The sequence below is a fragment of the Anastrepha obliqua genome, chromosome 2 (genome assembly GCF_027943255.1).
Source record: "Anastrepha obliqua isolate idAnaObli1 chromosome 2, idAnaObli1_1.0, whole genome shotgun sequence".
Lineage (NCBI taxonomy): Eukaryota > Metazoa > Arthropoda > Insecta > Diptera > Tephritidae > Anastrepha > Anastrepha obliqua.
The window spans coordinates 65,327,039-65,341,501 of record NC_072893.1 but is presented as its reverse complement, the minus strand read 5'-3'; positions in this window follow the sequence as shown (position 1 = coordinate 65,341,501).

Below are 14,463 nucleotides of genomic sequence, written 5' to 3'. Positions count from 1 at the left end.
AAAAAAAAACAATCGAAAAAGTACTGACATTTTATTTTCATTGAATTCATGCTCCATAGGCGGCGACTATCAACGTTTGTTGAAATTCGAATTGGATTTTTTTTTCCGTGACGGCAGTTTGAACTGAAAGGCAGAAACGATGCTCACAGCAGTCACTATAATGATCAATAGTTGCTCAGCATACAATATTTGCCATAAATTTTGTTTGTTCTTGCTGTAACAGCATAAACATTCCCCATAAATATTTGGCGAATGTTGCTGAAGTTGGTCGAATATAAATTCGGGTAACGTAGATATATTTTGCTCGAATGATTGAGGTGGCATTACTTGGTTGTTCCGGCCACAGTGTAATCGTACACAGTGAGCTGGCTATTGGCAACATACTTTTTTGACAAAATGTATGTGAAGTGATTTATATGTGTTTATATGCGTTAGTAGCATAAAGAAAATGTTCAACCAATACATTCTAGTCCGGGAGCCAGGGGTCATTTTGACCTCATCATTTCATGCCGACTGATTTTAATACTGAAAGCAGGCGCCATCCAATGGATGACGAAACCAACTGTCAGCTGGTGCAGTAGCGGTGGGTACGTAAGTGGGATGCTGCGAAACGTGTCGAAAAAAATTTTTAACAACTCATTTAATACCGGCTTAAATTTTTTTTGTGTATTGTTAACATTTAGTAGAATAAAAAAAAACAGGACACATATGAAAATATAATAATGATAGTCAGCTGCGTTTATAGCGGTGGGAAGACCGTCAGCCGAAGTAAGAATGCATCATTGCGTGCATACATCTCGGCGACGCGCGGAATTTTCAAAGCTAAAAATGCCCGGACTAAAAATTATGTAAAAAAATTTCAAGCGGCATAAACTAGTTTTACTTTTCAATTTTTTTTTTCAAATTCACCTGTTCAGCTGACGTGTTTTCCCCACTCTACCACGCAGCTGACTATTTTTTTTTTATTCTACTAAATGTGAATAAAACATGAAAAAAATTTCAGCCGGTATAAAACGAGTTGGTAGAAATTTTTTTTCGACACGTTTCGTACCCTATCACAGTCACTCCCACCGCGGGTGCGCCAGCTGACGTTCACTTTCGTTATTCATGCAAGCTAAATCACAAGTATAGTCAAGAATTTAACGGTATAAAAACGCAGTCCAAAATCGACCCCTGGCTCCCGGACTATTCGAACGACTAGTCAAATAAGCATGAATACATTTTTTTTATTTTGACTACTAGGCTCACTGTATATGCACACTGTGGTTCCGGTAAAGGGTACTTAATGCTCACTATTGACTGCTGTTTGAATCTGGAAATATGCACCATACATTTAGTTATACCATTAATTTTTTTTTTTTTTTTTTTTTGAAATAGGCGTCCATAATTTTTTAGTAAAAAAAAAAATATTTTCAAAATCATTGAAAATTACTTTTTATTTAAACAGCTTCTATGCACTTTTTTCTGGCATAACTTATATCTTTTTAAAAAATTTGTTTATAAAAAATAAAAAAATTTTTTTTAATAACAATAAAAGTATCATATACATAAAAAGCCGTTATTTTCATAAATATTTGTGGTATAAAAAAGAAAAACGCTATTAAATCACTAGTTGCGATCGTAAAAAATAGTCACTCATATTGACTGTTGCTTGAATGCCGGTATAACTTCACATAGTAAATACGAATTTGCGCAGCCCAAGTATGCTTTATTTTTTTTTTAAACAGTCCCTTGTCTCGTTCCTAAAATGGTTTCGGCCGCTCACATTTATTTCAATGAAATATCTAAAAACCAAATTTAGGAACATTTTACAGACGATTTGTTCTCTCCTAATTTTTAATGTACAACAACTGTTCCTTAATTTTATATTTCAAAGAAATAGAAAAGTTTATGTTTGTGGATGCTTGACAAAACAATCTATTATTTCGTTATGGCTTCTTTAATTGATGAGCAATAAAAAATGAGATTTTGGGAATATACATATTTGCCTGCAATCTGTGGCTGCATAGACCTATGCATGTTTAATATACATCTCAAATGTAGTAAATCTCTTAGAATATGTATGTGTTTGGAGGCTTTCTAACGGCAAACAGGTTTTCTATGTTACTTTATGTCAACAAATGCAATCGGTGGTCTGTCTGCCATTGCCTGAATGTTTTTGATATTTGATGTTCGCATGCAAAACCATCCGACTAAGAGCCAGTTTGCTACGATAAATCATCCTCGTCTACGGCGGCGGTCATTGTGTGCATGTCAATATACCGGCAGGAAACCACTTTCAGATGGAGAAACGATAGCAAAGCGCCTTCGAAGCCCACTGCATTTTGCCGATTTAACACAAAAATTAAATGCCTTTCGATGGTACACAAGCGCTCACATAATCAAGTCACTTTATCTTTTTTAGAATGTACGCTATATTTTTTATGCAAATTTGTTTTCCTAATTTTTTCACAAAAATATAGTTTGTCGCATAACAAAAACTTTATAAATCAAAGTCCCAAACTTGGTAGAATATTCGCGGAAATTTCAAAAAAATGTCTTCAACATTTTTAGAAGCTTTATAAGGATGTACTTTTATAGCTCAGTCTATTGTAGTTTAAACTTTCAGAAGAATTTAACAAATTTAAAAAAATTGTTAAAATTTCAAAATTTTTAAAAACTTTTTGGGATGCACTTTTATAGCTCAGTCAATTTAAGGTTAAAGTCTCATAAAAATTCAACATATTTCAAAAAATTCTCATTAAAATTTAAAATTTTTTAGAAGCTTTTTGGGGATGCAATTTTATAGCTCAGCCACTTTTAGTTTAAAGTTTCGCAGGAATTCAGCAAACTTCAAAAAATTGTCATCAAAATTGGAAAATTTTTAGAAGATTTTTGCGGAGCTTTTTTCATTCAATTTCAGTTTTCAGTAAATTTAATTTTCGAACTTTTTAACTCGAATTTCTGGCCCAGTTTTATAGCCCATTCAATCTTAGTATAATGAAATGTAGGTTTGAAATTGGGTCAATTTTGGATACATTTCTTTAGCATACGATGTTGAACGTTTTCTTTTATACATAGTAAAGGGTGTAGGTATTGTTTTAAAATAAAACATGTCAGAATTTAGATTTCTTCATGTTTCATTATTTTTATCACAAATTTTGTTTCCTTCAGATCTCACTATTTTTATGCAAAATGCATAGAATTGTTATTCTATGTGAAAAATGACATCATTTAAATGTTCACCATGCCACATTATCATACAAGAATTAAAATTTTCTAGAACTCGCTCACACATCCCAATGAGTTCAGCAATCCTGATCCGCATTTTTTATTTCAGCTCTGGAATCGTTGTTGTTTTATTCACATAGACTTAAAACAAAAACCCAGTCTGATTTGCCAGTCCTTTTTCTATCCTTGACAGTAACAGTTTCTTGAAATTTTTTCACCAAACTTTGAATTGTCGACTCATTCGGACGATTATTTCCACGAAAAAATTACGAAATTTTCCATTTGTTGTTCTTAAAGATCGATCATTTTTACTCGTTGTTTTTCTGTGTAAAATTGTACATCTGTCTACTTGAAAAATATCAAAGATGACATAACAAAGGTAACGTCTAGGAATTATTCACTACCGACACTTAGGCTTCACTTTTGAAAGACCTTTTACTTCCGAACATGCGCTTTATATGGAAGAAAGAAGACTAAAAGTACTTAATTATGTGAGCGAAAGTGTAGGATAATTTCCATCGTAATTGAAGGCGCCACATCGATATTTTTTACCAATCAAAAATTGGTGTATTCCTTTTGCTTTACTGGAAGAATACACTAAGTAGAAATGTTTTGTTTTGTCATAAATCCACAAACACACATGCATATGCATATACTTATATATGTAAATTAGTATTAAAGAGATTCTATCATAAATATATTTACTTGCATATTATATGTAGTTCAATGAAAGCCGCATTTCCACAATAGTTAGTTACCATTTTGTTAAAATATTTATAAATATACCGAGGTACGATTTTACTATTTAGTAAAATATAGAAAAAAGACAAAACACAACAACACAAACATTATACTAAAAAATAAATTGCAGCATTTCCCAATACAAACACACACGTGGGCACACAATTAAGTCATTTATGAGCTATGCGCTATTATTTTTACTAAAACGATTTTTAGATGAAATATGAATGAAAAAAAATTGTTTTTGTCTTATTTAAGATGTAGCTTACTTTTATAATACATATAAGAATTAATAAACATATTTTTATTAAATTTTTTTATTGCTTCTGCATATTGAGTGGATATGTAAGCATAATGTTCGCAAATATTTTATTATATAGGAAAAAAATGCTCAATATTATATGCAAAAAAAAAAAACAACAAATTCAAAAATCAACGCGATTTTTGAGCGAATTCAAATTTGCACTTTAATTGAATGGGCTATAAAACTGTTTACTCGAAATTTTCCCAGAAATTCTAGTTAAAAAATTTAAATTTAAATATACTGAAACTTTAGCGCAGTTTGGCGGTCTGGAGGATCTCAAAAATAGATTCAGCAATAGATCCTCTAGCGCTGTTTAGATTTGCTAAAAGCGTTGACATCCTCCGTGATGCCCACTTTGAATTTTAATAGAGGTCAGCCTCCATCTGGTATCTCTAGGGACCAAAGGGTCTATGATGGCTTAATGCCAGGCGGGTTAGCCTTACCTAATTCACTGAATACTGATGTTGATTGAGCTATGGAACTAAATCCCTAAAAAGTATCTACATTTTTTTTAGTTTTAATGACAATGTTTGTTGAATCTTGCGAATCTTTAACGAAGTTTTTTTTTTTGTTTTAAAGAAAGAACTATAATTTTCTAAAAGATTCAACACGGCAAGCATGGCTGAATATTGTAGAGAAGAAAAATTTGTAAAAAGAAGAACCGAATGCGGCCATTTTCTACTTAGTGTAATTTTTTTTTTTATTTTTATCAAATTGACCACCTGGTAGAATATCTCGTTTGACGTATTACAGACATCTGTTTTCACAAGAACTTACAACAATCGGGTCTACGTTAAGAAATCGAGTCCGATTTATATAGGACTAAGGCCTATCACTACTTATACAGCAGCATTCTCCAAAAATGTAAGAGACATTTTTCAAATTTCATTGCCTTCTGCAGAACGGGTGCATTTGAATGCTTCGGCTCATTTAATAAAATCTCATAAATTCTCTGTAGCGTTTCAATTCGAGTTTGTGGTCGGTCGTTCGAAAACTCGTACGCGTTCAACCTGAGTCATGTATTTATTTCGAGTCGTTGTCGTTCTGAGTTCTTCATGTAAATGCAATAGGTAGCAAAACAAAAAAAAAAAAACAACAACAACAAACAGAAAGAGGAGATTCTCACCTTCGTTCAGAGATGGTACAAAATTGTTCAGTCAGTGGCGAGCATAACTGTTGTTGTTGAAGTGGTTGAGTATTTCTATTGAAATAATCCTAATGAGCGACTAACGCCGTTTTACTAGCTACACTGCTCTCTTGTTATGCCTTCTGTTTTTTTTTGTTTTTGTTTTTAATTTTTTTGTTTGTTTTCAGTCTAACTGAGACATAACGATGATTTGACATGATGATTTATTTTTTAATATTTGCAATGTTTTTCGAGTTATATAATATTTTTTTTCTTATTTGTTTATTATTTTTCATTCTATAACCAAAACAAAATAAATTAAAATTTTAAACTTCACATCTAAATTTGAAAATTTTCAACAAATTTTCAATTCAAATTTGAAAATTTTAATGTGAATATTTAGATAAATTCTGAGTAGTTCATTGAATTTTGGTAAAATAAAGTGGAAGTTTTAAGTGGCCAAAGAATTCCAAATGCAGTAAAAAGCCTTTTCTACGGCTCCTATCTTTAGCTGTCTTCTTCGCGCAATTTTGATCTTAGTGAGAGTTCCTTGATTGACTGACCATAATTTTTAAAATGTGTTTGGGGTTAACTCTCCGATACAGAAATTTAGCTCATGTGGTAACGTAGGCGTGGCATAGTAATGGTCTTTACATTTGACTTTCGTTGGGCTATTTGCCCATGTATTGTTTTTGTTTTTGTTTTTTGGGTTTTTTTATTTATTATTTTGTTTTGGTTATTTATTTATTTTTTTTTTGCTATTTTCTTATTTGATTGGGTTGGCAACTAAGTAATTGCTGATTTACTTTAGAAAATGAAAAACAATTTTTTCATGGAACTAAATAACTTCATTCTGTAATGCATTGCCCATTTTGATCATCATAATCCCACGTTCACAAACTTTTGGTTTTTATTAGCAAAAAATTGAATCAGGTACGATTTGACATCATCATCATTATTGAAATTTCTACCATTCAAAGAGTTTTGTAAAGATCAAAACAAAAAGTAATCAGATGGTGCAGGTCGGGACTATATGGTGGATGTGGCAAAACTTCCCAGCCAAGCTCCAATAATTTTTCCCGAATGGCCAAAGCTGTGTGTGGCCTTGCATTGTCATGATGAAATACAATACTTTTCCGATTTGTTAATTCGGGCCGCTTTCTTCAACTGCATTGTTTAATTTCGATAGTTGTTCAATGTAGATATCAGAATTGATCGTTCGATTGGGTGGTAAGAGTTCAAAGTAGACAATTCCTTTGTAATCCCACCAAACTGATAACAAAACCTTCTTTTGATGAATATCAGCTTTTGATGTTGTTTGAGTTCGTTCACCTGGCCTGCTCCACGATCTATCCGCTTGATATTGGCAATTTTTCATCGCCAGTTATCAGGCCTTTTAAAAATGAATCATTTTCATAACGTTTCTTTAGCAAATCGCAGCTGGTAATGCGTTGCGTTAAATGCGTTTCTTTCAGTTCGTGAGGAACTCATTCATCGAGTTTTTGAACATAGCCCAGTTGTTTTACCATAAGTGATTTTCAGTGCATGTCTGTGATACATGAAGCTTCTCTGCAAACTCACGTGTTGTTCGGTGACGATCCGAATCGATTATTGCTTTGATTAGGGTGTGATCAAGTTCAACTGGAAGCCCAGGGCGTTTTTCATCTTTGAATGAAAAATCACCACAACGAAATTTGGCAAACGAATTTTGACACTGCCGTTCTTTTAAGGCTTTGTCACCATAAACAGCACATAATTTTTCATGAGCTTGCGGTGCGGTTTTCCCTTTGCGGAAATAAAAAAGCAAAATGTGACGAAAATGTTCCTTTTGATTTTCGATTTTTCAACGAACGCCAAACGAAAACTACGCAATGGAACAAAAACGTTTTCTACTGATTGACAGCTGAATTGCCAACTATCAAATAAAAAAATGTGTTTTACATTTGTACTACGTCTGCGAACCTAAAAATTCAACTGAAGTCATCTATGAGTGAAATCCGCAATTACTTAGTTGCCAACCCAATATTTTTTTAAATTTTTTTTCTTATTTTTCTTTTCTTATTTTTTTTCTTCTTTTTTTCCTTATTTTTGTGTTTTCTCTTTTTTTTTTGTTGTGTGTTTTGTTGGTAAGCCATTTATTATTGTAAAAACATAAATTAATACTACTGAAGTGGCTGTTTTTGGTGGAATATAAATCTTGGTTATCCCGTTGATCTATACCCGACTGTCATGCCCGTGCTGATGTTTTCAGATCATGTGCTAGATCCAAGTGCAACTTTATATATTATTTGTTTGATTTTTTTTTGTCTTACTATAACTGGTTTACTTTTTCTGTCATAGAGGTTATTTAACGTTAAAATTTGCAAAAATCTCTGGCTTTGTTAGTTTTTCCGCGCGGTAGGGTCAATGTTTTCATCATTGTGCCACACAACTTCTGCTTACGTGGCACTTCTAAACAAATATCCTTCATGAAAAAGGATGTAGTGCGCTCGTTTGTGGCATTTACATATAAAGAAATACCTTTTCAATGGAAAATATGCTGAAATTGGAATGATTTTCATTTCCTGAACACACGAATGAAAACTGAAATGGCTTAAATATGTGCCCACTTAACACGGCAGGAACTAACGAGCATTTGTCTACAATTTAAAGCTATTAATTATCTCGAGTTTCAATATCGTCAGTGGTGAATAACGTAATAATACTCTAGTAGTACAGGCATTACGAAGAAAATAATGTGCATTGTTAGTAAAAATATTAATTCAGTCACAGTCTTTGGTTATGTGTCCACGTGTGTATGCAAAAATGTATGTGGCCGGAAGTTGCAGAAATATTTTACAACCGTAAATATTGTACAAAAAGCGAATAGAAAGTAAACACGAAAAGAAAAACAATATATAAAAGAGTTAAAGAGGCAAAAAAAAAAAAACAAAAACAAAATTTAAATAAATTTACAATTTGCGTGTAATTCAAATTTTATTTAATTTTTTTAGTTAAATTGAGCAAAATAGTGCAAGTGGATGCAATAACTCATAGGGAATATTGTAGCGAAATATAAATGTAAAATGTATTAGTAGATAACACCAAAACTGATGACTGCCAACATGGAAACTAGAAACTTCATCTGCACTACCTTACAAACGTTTTTTTTAAAATGATATTTCAGTTATTTCGAGTATTTTTCAATTAGTTTCGAAAATAAATAAAACATTTGTAATTCTGTGCCTGCTATTTACGATTATACTGTGTGACACTGAAAATATACTTTCTTCGATATATACATACATCTAACTGGGCCTAATTAGGTAGAAAAAAATTACATACTCAGAGTTTTGAAATAACCATCGAAATTTGCACTTAGAACTGAAAATGCATTTTTTCACGGTAAGAAGTATTTATATACTCGACCGTAGCTGTATATTTATTTATAGGGTGAAAAAGGATTGTAGAAGAAGAAGCTGTTCGCTAGACTACTAACACACACAAACGAAGAAATGCTGAAAACTCCACATTTAGTACTGCAAAAACGAAGACTAAAACGAATAGCTCCGACCGCCCTAGCAGATGCGACATCATTAAAATAGATATCAGCTATAATTCTTATGTCAACCTATTCTCTGTTTTATGTCATATAATGCCTCTGTGTATTTATCCGTCTTTTGTCATATAATTTTTTCACGTATTAGCTCTCTTATGCCGTAAAAAGAAATGTACTTTAAATAAAGATTTAGCTTATATTTCCATAATTGTTATAAAAAATACTAAGCGTCCAAATTTGACAGGAGTAATAAATTGGGGGAAAAATACTGCTGAAAATAACATATTAGGTGCGTATAGTGGTGTATGAAGTGTTAATATATCTCAAGTTATGAAGAGAGTAACAGGTAAAACACAAGAAAAATTGAAAATTTTAGTACATTTTTACTTTTTGAATAGCGTTTACCAGTGTAAAGGTGAGATTATATGAGAATGAACTACTTTCAATTCTGTTTTAAAGGAGCTTTAAATTACACTGTGGAACAAATTCAGGTGAGCAAAAATTAGGTCCATTCTGAGAGTGGCGGGTGAAAATAGAGGCGAAATTAGAAGACCCGTATCGCGCCGTTTTTTTATGTTAGTTCGAATTTTTTTTAATCGGCTTTCGAAGTTCGAAATCGGAGCCGATTTTCGGTATATTGTTTCATAAGTACCACAAAAATTTTCGAAACCAATTTTTTCAAAAATTGTAATTGTTGCACAGATCTCTAGGAATAATTTGGCTTTTACAGATTGAAAAAATATCAATTAGTCGACGAGTTATAGCCAAAAAACTATATAAACAATTTTGCTCCGATTTCGAACTTCGAAGGCCGATTAAAAAAAAATTCGAACTAACATAAAAAAACGGCGCGATACGGGTCTTCTAATTTCGCCTCTATTTTCACCCGCCACTCTCAGAATGGACTTAATTTTTGCTCATCTGAATTTGTTCCACAGTGTTATGAAAATCCAATGAGGGTCGGCGCAGATTTTTCATCCTCTTATTTAATCAGAAACAACTCTCCATATTTACTATTCAGAAAAACAGAGCCAAACAAAAAAAATGGGAATGAAACGATTGAGTGAATTTTTTAATTGAATGTAATTGTTTCTTTTTTGGGTATGGAATGCTGATATTTTTATGATGAAATAAATATAAAGTTTGCTACATTGCATTGAAGTGCTATAGCACTAGAACTTATTGCAAAGTTTTGAACTTACCACTTTTGAAAATTAATTTTTTTTATTATTGAATTTCAAATCTTGTTTTCTGAAAAAAATACATATTATAAATTGAAGTTTAAAACTTGTTAGTGACAAAAAAAAATCCACTAATACTCACATTTTTTAAACAGAATTTTTAGAAAGAATTTGAGCATGCGGTTTTATAGCTTCTTGAATTTTGTTCTAATAAAGCGCAAGTTTCAGCTGACCAACCGTCACAGTTTTGTTGTTTGCCAACCAATTTTCATGATTCTTGCATATTTGGAAAGACTGACGCTTCTGCAATTACGTCACGCCAATCAGAGCAAAGATGAGCCAGTTAGAGTACTTTTACTGGAAGGTCAAAGTTTCAGTCGCCGACGACTTCTGCAATTCTTCATTCCTTCCATACAAAATAATGAAGAAAATGCACAGATCACCAGCAAAAAATTTTTTTTCAAAAATCAATACGATTTTTGAGTCAGTTAAAACTTGCACTTTAACAGCACAAAATTCAAGAGATTATAAAACTGCATACTAGAATTTTTTCTAATTTTTTAGAATTTTGTGCTGATAAAGTACAAGTTTCAGCTGACACAAAAAACACGTTAAATTTTGTTAATTTTTTTTAGCCAGCGACCTGTGCATTTCCTTCATTATTTTGTATGGAGGGAAACACCCAACATCTTTAGCAAAAGAAATCGTCTAAAATCAACGCGATTTCTGAGCTACGTAAGACTTGCCTATTCTTATACTAAATTCAATGGGCTAAAAAACTGCGTGCTCGGATTTCTGATGAAAAAATGTGAAATTTTGATGTAAATTTTTTGTATTTTTGTTTTGTTTTAAATTTGCATAAAGTTTGAAACCTGGATTTAAAGGGCTTTTGCAGGATAATGAAATATATTTTAATACAAAAATTATTCAAATTAAAAACGAAACAAATAAATTGTTAAAACTTTTCATTAAGTCTCTGTGCTATTTTGTTTAACGCAGTGTAGTTAACTTGTTATTTATTTATTCTACTTTTGACCCTTTTATTTCATCATAAAAAATCACCATACATACGAGTATACCCCCAAAAACAAGAAAATCACATTAAATTAAAAATGTCACTCAAGCAATCAATCAATAGACAAATATCTCCCTAGTCTCCTAGTTTAAGGTTCGTTGAAAACAAAATTGAAAGAAGTTTATTCTAATAGAATCTCACATTGACACCAGAAAACAAAATGGTGGTTAAAAATGGAAAACATGTACTAAAATTTAAGTTTTCTTTTTCTGGCATTTCTAAAGATATATTATTCATTTTTATTTTATTTTAAAAATCTACATTACAAATTACCTTGCAGACTAGAAAAAATGTAAAGAAAAACAAGCCAAATTTGGCAACTAAAATATCACCAAGCAGTATGAATAGAATATTAAGTAACTAAATTTAATTTTTTTACAAAGTCAGATCTAGATAAAGCGAAATTAAGCAGGCTGGAATTGGATAATGAATTATAGTCTTTAAGCGCGCGCGCAATAGGTGCATAATTTGCCGCAAATTTAGTCTTACAGTTTTCCCCATAAAAAGGGTAAACATTATGAAGATATTTTTGTGGAACATTAAAGCTCATCCGCACAAGTGGAACTGAACAAGGCGACGATGTCATTAACAACACTGAAAATAAACGAGATTCTAAAGATTCGAAATTAATTAGCTTTAGCCGAGAATTATAGAATGGAAATAGAGAACGTAATGTTTGCCTAACCCCTTGCCGTGCTTTAACGAGTCTGACTCGTGATGAAAATGTTGGTCCAATCATGAATATGGCGAGCCAGGCTCGCCGGGCCAAACGTGTACAACACAACCAGAGTTAGTCACGAGTCTCATAATTGCTGGTACAAAGTAGTTTATATTATTCTGATCTGTTTATCACGCGTTCACGCGTAACACTTGGACCCGAGTTTCTTCGAGCTAAATGGCATGGCAAGGGGTTAAGAAATATTTTTTGAACGCGCTCAATTCTATTTATCGAAAGTTGGTCGCAAGCTCTGTAAGTGAGAACGAACAAGAGCCGCAAGCAGCAGATCAGAAAATCCAGATGCATTGCGAGGAATGAAGCATAGAACCGAATACGATTTGAATATTTTATATACCATTGTAAGCAGCTAAATATCTTATGTTCAATGACATAAAAAAATGTTTCACGGAATAAATAAATTTACAGTTATGTGTAAGAAGTGCATGAATGCTTCAACTTATGAAAAATTGGTTTTTCGAACATAAATAAGTGCGGATTTTGAGTGTCAATTTAAAGTTTTGAGTGTGTAATTTTTTTTTTTTTACTTGACTTGAAAGTATATTGAAACATTTTTTTTTATTAAATTTATTAGTTATGTTTTTTTTTAATTTATTTTTTTTTTTCTGAATTTATTATTTTTGTTTTTACTAATATATATTTATTATTTGTTTTATGTCCCAAATATTTGTTATTTTATTTAAAATAATTTCTTTATTTTTTCATTTATTTTCATTTATATTTCTATTTTTTATTTATTTTATTTAAAATTAGTGTTTTATTTTTATTTTTTTATTTATATATCTATTTTTATTTATTTAAATTTATTGCTTATGTTTTTTTACTAAATTTATTATTTTGTTTTTACTAAATTTATTATTTTGTTTTACTAAATTTATTATTTTGTTTTTACTCAATTTATTATTAATGTTTTTTGTACTATCAAATAATATTTGTTATTTATTTAAAATTATTATTTTATTTTTAATTTAAACTTTTTTTATTTGTTTTTTTTTTTACTAAATTTATTTTTCTTACTGAATTTATTATTATTTTTCTTACTAAATTTACTATTTTTTTTACTAAATTTCTTATTAATATTTTTTTACCAAATATTTTTTATTTTATTTAAAATTATTTTTTTATTTTTTCATTAATATTTCTATTTTTTATTTATTGTATTTAAAATTAGTGTTTTATTTTTATTTTTTATCTATATTTCTATTTTTATTTATTTAAATTTATTATATAATTTTTTTTACTAAATTTATTATTTTGTTTTTACTAAATTTAAATTTATTATTCATGTTTTTTTGTACTAAATATTTGCTATTTATTTAAAATCATTATTTTATTTTTATTTTTATTTTTATTTTTATTTTTTTGATTTATGTTTTTTTTACTAAATTTTTTTTTACTGAATTTATTATTTTTTTTTTACTAAATTTACTATTTTTTACTAAATTTATTCTTAATGTTTTTTGGGCCAAATATTTGTTATTTTATTTAAAATTATTATTTTATTTTTAATTTATTTTTTATTTTTTAATTTATATTTTTGTTTTTATTTACAATATTTAAATTTTTTGTTTATGTTTTTTACTAAATTTATTTTTTTTTTTACTAAATTTATTATATCTTTTTTTTTACTAAATTTATTATTTTCCTTTGTTTACTAAATATTTGTTATTTTATTTAAGAACCGCGTAAGTTTTGTTATCATGTATGTTTGTATGTTTAATATTTTTTCATATTTTGTGCACTTAAACCATTTTAATATCCTTTTATTTTCCCTTACTGCCCCCTAAAAATGTACAAATCTTAAAATGTTTTACTTCATCGTGTTTTTGATTTTTTGACCAACTAAAAATGTACAAATCTAAAAAATGTATTACTTTTTCGTGTGTTTTTTTTTGTACCAACTATAGTAGTGTTTTAGTTCCTTTCAGCAACACACACACACACACAAGCACACACACATACGCTCAAACTGAAAATAAATCATCTGCTGTTTAGACAGAGAGCAATGAAACATATTTAGGTGCACACGTACATAAATAAATGTACATATATATTGAAAAAAAAAACACCAACAAATACAAAATATTAAATAACCAATGTAACTGCGTTTTTGTTTCCTATTACAACTACAAAACTTAAAACTAAAATACAAATGAAATAGTTAACTTACATGAAAAGCTAAATAAGAAAACAATAATTTATTCGAGTTCATTTACATATATACATATTTACTTAGTAAAATAATTTAGTATACGCGGCGTTTTCCTACAATTTCGTAAAGTTTTGCGTGCATATTAGTTTAATCTTAAATATACTTGTAAATTACGTTGTTAGTTCAGTATCTATAGCAAGATTTTATTTCTAGTAAGCGAGAAATTAATAATCCTAAAAAGTAAATTCTCTGCTCACACAAAGAGTTTGCATACTTACAGAAATTCAAATAAATTTGTTTAATTACATTAAATTGTATATTACATACATACTTACGTGTTGTTTGCATACAAAGCAGTGCATTGTTCAAGGAAACTCAAATTTCCAGCCGAAAAAATACA